The sequence below is a fragment of the Scophthalmus maximus genome, chromosome 22, assembly GCF_022379125.1.
Source record: "Scophthalmus maximus strain ysfricsl-2021 chromosome 22, ASM2237912v1, whole genome shotgun sequence".
Lineage (NCBI taxonomy): Eukaryota > Metazoa > Chordata > Actinopteri > Pleuronectiformes > Scophthalmidae > Scophthalmus > Scophthalmus maximus.
In genome coordinates, this window is record NC_061536.1 from 5,186,501 (window position 1) to 5,192,500 (window position 6,000).

A 6,000-nucleotide genomic window follows, 5' to 3' on the forward strand; every position below is an offset into this window, starting at 1 on the left:
TGGACATTGTTAAGAAATACACGCACACCTGTCACAAAATGGTCTCACGTTCATAGCGTATTTCAAAGCAGAACACGTCTTTTGACACTATTAATACATATCACAATACAACAAATGTATCGGCTAAATATATACCACATGGTAAAATTGTTCAAGAAGTTGAACTGCGCTCCACTATAAAGAATTACATTTAAACGTACATTTAAGTTTATTTTTTTCATTAAAGCTTGCTTTTAGAAATAAAAATTCAAACAGCATCAAAGCACAATATTATCTGTCCCATTACAACTCCCCAGAAAAAAGGTTATAAAATTATCACCTGGCACTACCAGAAACAGAATTGAATATGAATAGCTGAAGCATTTAGTCTGATTGTCAATCAATCCTAAAAGACCAAAAACCAGCAAGTCATAATTTCTCTCTTTTTTATTGAACTACAAAGCCAATTACAAAAGAAGGTCCTTGACAAAACATGCACATGGACCTCAGGCTGGCAATGATTCATTTTCAGTATTAAAGTGCCTGAATGTACAAATCCAAAATATATGCATCTTCAAGACTGGAGATACCTGCAGATATGCAACCGAAAGACCAGTGGTACAAACTATATATAAAATGTCTTATTTGAAGAACTCTCAGAATACATTTGTAGAAAATGTTCAATATCTCCTTGTTGTCCAAGTAGATTACTGTATACAAACATACGGTGCATGGAGTATCCTTCATTCTCTGAGTGTGCTACTAGTCTGATTGTTAGTGGCAGACCTTTCTCTCTGCGTTTTATTTTTTCCCTTTGATAAAGCCTTTGGAGGAATCGCGAGGCTCCGCAGCCATCCTGCTCACCCAACCCCCCACACCCACAGTTCCCAGTGGGTGGTGTTTTCCTCGCCCGCCTGCCAGTCGCGCGCTGCCGTGCCAAGCGCGACATGTGACAGCAGCAGCACATGGCCTCCCAGGCCCCCCCCCCCCCCCCCCCCCCCCAGTTCCCCCGACTGTCTGAGAACACCCCGCAACAAGCTTTGCACACTTGTCATGTTCCTTCTCGCCTCCCCAGCCAGCAACCCCAAATGACTATCTCGAAGGCATGCACATGCAACCACAGCCACGCATAAGACACACGTAGAAGGATATCAGCGCAATTAAACTGGCATAATGACACAAACAGACACACACACGAATGCGGAAAGTGTATGAACATAAAGACACGTGCCCGAGAAGCGAAAGCGAGGTCTGTGCAGATCAAACTGTTCACAGATGCAGAGAGCTTGTTCCTTTCATTGCACACACCCCTTCTCCCAGCACCACTCTCACGTCATTAAAAAGGGGTAAATGTTCCAGTATTTGTTCGTACCAGTCACATCCAGCCATCTCACACACACACACACACACACACACACACACACACACACACACACACACACACACACACACACACACACACACACACACACACACACACACACACACACACACACACACACACACACACACACACACACACACACACACACACACACACACACACACACACACACACACAAATCCTCTTCTCTCTACACCGCTGTCACATTGAATCTTCTCCCCTCTCCTCACCATATGCCTCCTGCTCTTCCTCTAACTCTCTTCATTTTTGTCTTTTCACGACAGTCTCACCCTCTCTAGTCTCTAAATAATTTAGGTGTACTCCGATGGAGAACATGCCAGCACTTCTTGACTATTGGTAATTTGCATACAGGACAATTGCGTTTATCATCAATAAATTCTTTGCACAACATCCAACAAAGTGTGAACCTGTCCAGGGACCTTTGTGATACACACTCCATTGGAGTTGGACGTGGGGATTATGAGGTCACGTGAGGAATTAAATCTATGAGTAAATAAAACATAATTTCCTTGGTGACTTTGAGCCGGATTTGAACACCGCTGAAGATGCTCCGTCTCCGTTGTCTAACCAGCTGTGTTAATATTTCAATTACCCTCATGAATTAATGAGTTCAATATGCACTAACATTATTCTTGGTCTGCCTTTGTTGTTGTGGGAAGAAGCTGAGACAAGACACTCCAACCACAACCTTCATACTGGAGAGATGTAGTTCCACTGTGATTTGAGAGACGTGGTTAGGAATGTTCTTCTCAAAATGTATTATTTCTATTGTGAGGGGAGGGGGGATTTTTTGGATCTCCGTTGGAGCGCAGAAACAATGATGAAATTAATGATAAATTGATTTCTTTTCACAAGCTATGGTCACTGAAATATTATTTGCACTTTAATGATTTCCTTTCGGCCATATAGGTGACATCTGAACTCTTGTAAGGTCAAAGCATGACTGATCAATAGAGTCTAGATAGATCTACATAGAAATCAATGGCTACAACAGCTTTTAGAAAAAAGGATCAGGAGATGATGATTTTATAAAAATCTCACAGTACTCATGAATCTAATAAGTCAGCTCAAATTTGTTAAAAGATATTATATGTGACTATTACATCAACTGTTTTTCCTGGTAATAATAAAACTCTTCAGGAATATGTTCTTTAAATTCAGTACAATAGAATTACTTTAAAAATCTTTCTGCACAATTCCTCATTTCCCAATTCTTTCTCATGGTTATACTTCTTTTCCTCTCAGCCTCGCCTCGATAGCTTGCAACGCATTTTCCATCTGTCACTGCTTATTCCTTGTAGCATCAGACGAGGAGACCTTTCCTTTTCAGACGTCGCTGACATTTACATTTGCCCTCTATCAAATAAAGAAGAATGGTCATGACCCCGCGGTACCCTTGCCATCGTTGTCACACATTCTGCCTTGAGGAAAAACTGAGCTAGCACTGATTCCCGCATCGATGCAACACTACTGACAGTGAGTGGGTGAGAGGAACATGCAGACACCATCATTTAACACGGCAACATTTTAAACAACGTAACAGCCATTGTGATCTTAGACACATTTTTCTCATTTAACTACTTCGAGTGAGTCCCCCTCAGAAATTCCAAGTAGGCCTTAAACCGATTTTTTTTTTTTTTTTTTTTAAACAACACTGTAAGAAGCCAAATAACTGCACGAAACAAACAGAACAGACAAAGGGGGGATGTTGCACACAATGAGAGTTGGAAGGGCCCATCCTGAAAATGTGATTCCAGCGAGCGGAAGAAACCGACATGAAGGCCTTCTAGAAATCAATAGAAGCTCCCCTGTGTGCAAGAGCAAGTCAACAGAGCAGAGAGCAGCGGCATACAGATAATATTTATGTAGAGGGAGGCTACCAACAACCGCTGGGGACCATGTATAATTCTTATTCATACATCTTGAAAGCAGTGATCTTGTAAATATGAGGCATGCTCATTTATTCAATAAGACTACATGCAGCAACAGGTCAGCACTAGAGGATTGTTTAGTGCACCACCTTTAAATATTCATGCACACAAGCCCAGGACTGTGCGTCTTCTTCTTTTTTAAGTTCAGAGGATGTCTCTGAACGCGCAGGAACACACGCGAGCCCATTCGCGCCTGCAGACCTTTTGGATGTGGCCTGAGCGCGAGGTTCGAACATTAGACCATGGGCATCCGTGTCATCGGTTTTGCTTTCGTTAAAAACAGTCTGCAGCATTCGCGACGAACTTCTCCGGCACAAACAATTGACAGGTTTGCCAAACCACACGAAAATAAATGCACAGCGTGTGCACACTGCAAACAATAATTGATGTCCCCTTTCCACACAATTTACATACATGAGACTAGTGCTGCAGCAGTGCTGCTGCATTGGCAAAGCACCCTTTACACATTTGTCTGCCAAGGCTGAAAGGTGGAAACGCCACTGCACACAACAAAGCTATAGAAGAAGGAAAAAACGGCAAACATTTTAGCCTCATTTATGGTTTTCTCTCCTGTTTTTCCCTCATGGGAGATCCTTATGGTTTTAATAGCTATGCTAATCGCTAACGTCCCACTAGAATACTAATATGGGTGGTAATTAGTGTAACACGGGCTGTACTGCTCAGTAGCTCAGTGTGGACATGATTTTTTTTTTTTGCCATTTAAAGAGACTTTTAGAATGGACCTAAAATTGCTGGCAGGGAGTGGACGTTTAAAATTAGAATTTGGTTTGGTTTGGCAGATGCTTAATGTTAGCAAACTTTCCACACTCAGCGCGACAGCAACACCAAGTGTCAGAGTTGGCAGAACTTTTTTCATGTCCTTTCCATCAGATGAAGAAAAAAAAACACGGCTAACACGATGCTGGCCAATGCAGCCTGTTTACAATGACATCAGCACAGGGTTGTGATGGCTCTTGTCTATGTGAATATGAATGTTAATATGAATACGCCTGAGGAGTAATGTCCTCCGTCCGACCAGATGGCCCCTTGGAATGATCTGCTTTACGCGGGATAATGAAATCTCACTCACTTTCCAACTGTTTTCTATTGAATTAGTGTGATAGGCATCCTTCCCTCGCACAGCTTGGGGTGTCATCAGCCCAACCAGCGTTCCCCCTTCATTGGGCACATCAATCACAGACAACTGAGGCAATAAAAGCTCACGAAGGCCCAATAACCATCACAGTACAAAAAGCAGGAATGATACATGACAGGGATGCTTTTGCCGTACTGTAATAAACATGGCTGCCATTTTAAAAACAAATTGTATGTCTCTCATGTCGCTGTAAGAACTCAATCTCGTGCAAACATTGCCTTGGTGACTTAATTGCTTTATCTACCTTGTATAGTGTGTTGAAGTGGCTGCATGTGGCCGGTGATGTTCTGTCCCAAGACAGTCTTTTACCTTGAAATTTCAGACATAATGGAAGGGTTTAATAAAAGATGGCTGACAGAGGAAGTGGCGGCCAGTATCTCCTGGCAGCAGCGGTGGAAACCCCAGGGTTCATTTGCAAAGTGTCCCATTGTGGCCATGAAACATCACATTATGTTTAAGTTGTGACGCTGAAGGAAATAAATGCGGTAAATAAAGTCAGGGAAAATAGGACGTAATGACTTAAAATACATTTTAACTGACAGCATGTTAGTGATTGAATTCAGCTGCAGCTGGATCCATATTGTCAACAAGCTGTCCACTTTTAAGAAGCAGCAAAAGGGTGGAATCAGTTGTTCTTGGACATTTTCCAAACAGAATAATAAAACAGGCATACTGCCATCACCCTGCTTTTAGCCATGGAATCAATACACAGAAAGGCAGCATGAATGGAGGCTCTGCTTTCTCGCAAAGATTGCTGTGCATTTGGACAGAGGCAGAAAAAGAATCTGAAAGGCAGTAGGAGCATCTTATCATGTAAATAGTGTTATCAGCAGATAAGACTGTCTGCGATGAGGATTATTAGATTGTGCTAAATATATATATCCCCTCAGTCACCGTTCAATGTGTCAGTTACAATGAAAGATTTTTAGATTTCACTGTTTGGGAATTATTTAGAAATGAAGGCAACAGAAATAGATATTAATGGTGTATGCGTAAAAAATAAAACTTTCAGAACTTCATGTTTCCAACATCTGAGGTCTTGATGTGATGCTCGAGGTCTCTTGAGGTGAAAAAATGTCAAAACAAGTTAATGTCCCAAAAGGGGCTGAAAACCAACTCCTTCTCCAACAAACCAAATCATTTACAATATAATTTTTCAACAAAATGTTAAGAAGTTGTTGATGCCTAAATTAAAATACAGTTCTGTTCATAATACATCTTTTTCTCTTTGTTTTGTTTTGCTGTGTTTTTGACTATTGTGAGGAGGAAGCAAGTGTATACTCATTCAGGTCAAAGTGAATATTTCATTTCGCACTCATCCTTTGAGGTGATGAGGAATGAACTTGTTAATACAGATTGCTTCCTTCCATGTGCATTCTGCGTCCTGTTGCCTCTCGAGATTGTAATTTATTTGTGACACGTGTCAAAGTGATTGCATAATACAAATATCGGTTTGTGGGCTGCAAATTTGATGAAATGGGCCCAAGAGCACAAGCTGACAGAGTTTTAATAACATGGCTCCAGACTGC

The 6,000-nt window shown here is 41.5% G+C and overlaps 1 protein-coding gene across 8 annotated transcripts in view; it reads right to left on the reverse strand.

Moving 5' to 3' along the window:
• Positions 1–6,000, reverse strand: part of gabbr2 (gamma-aminobutyric acid (GABA) B receptor, 2) — a 166,813-nt gene that overhangs the window by 141,279 nt on the left and 19,534 nt on the right. The gene's annotated exons all lie outside the window — the stretch shown is intronic.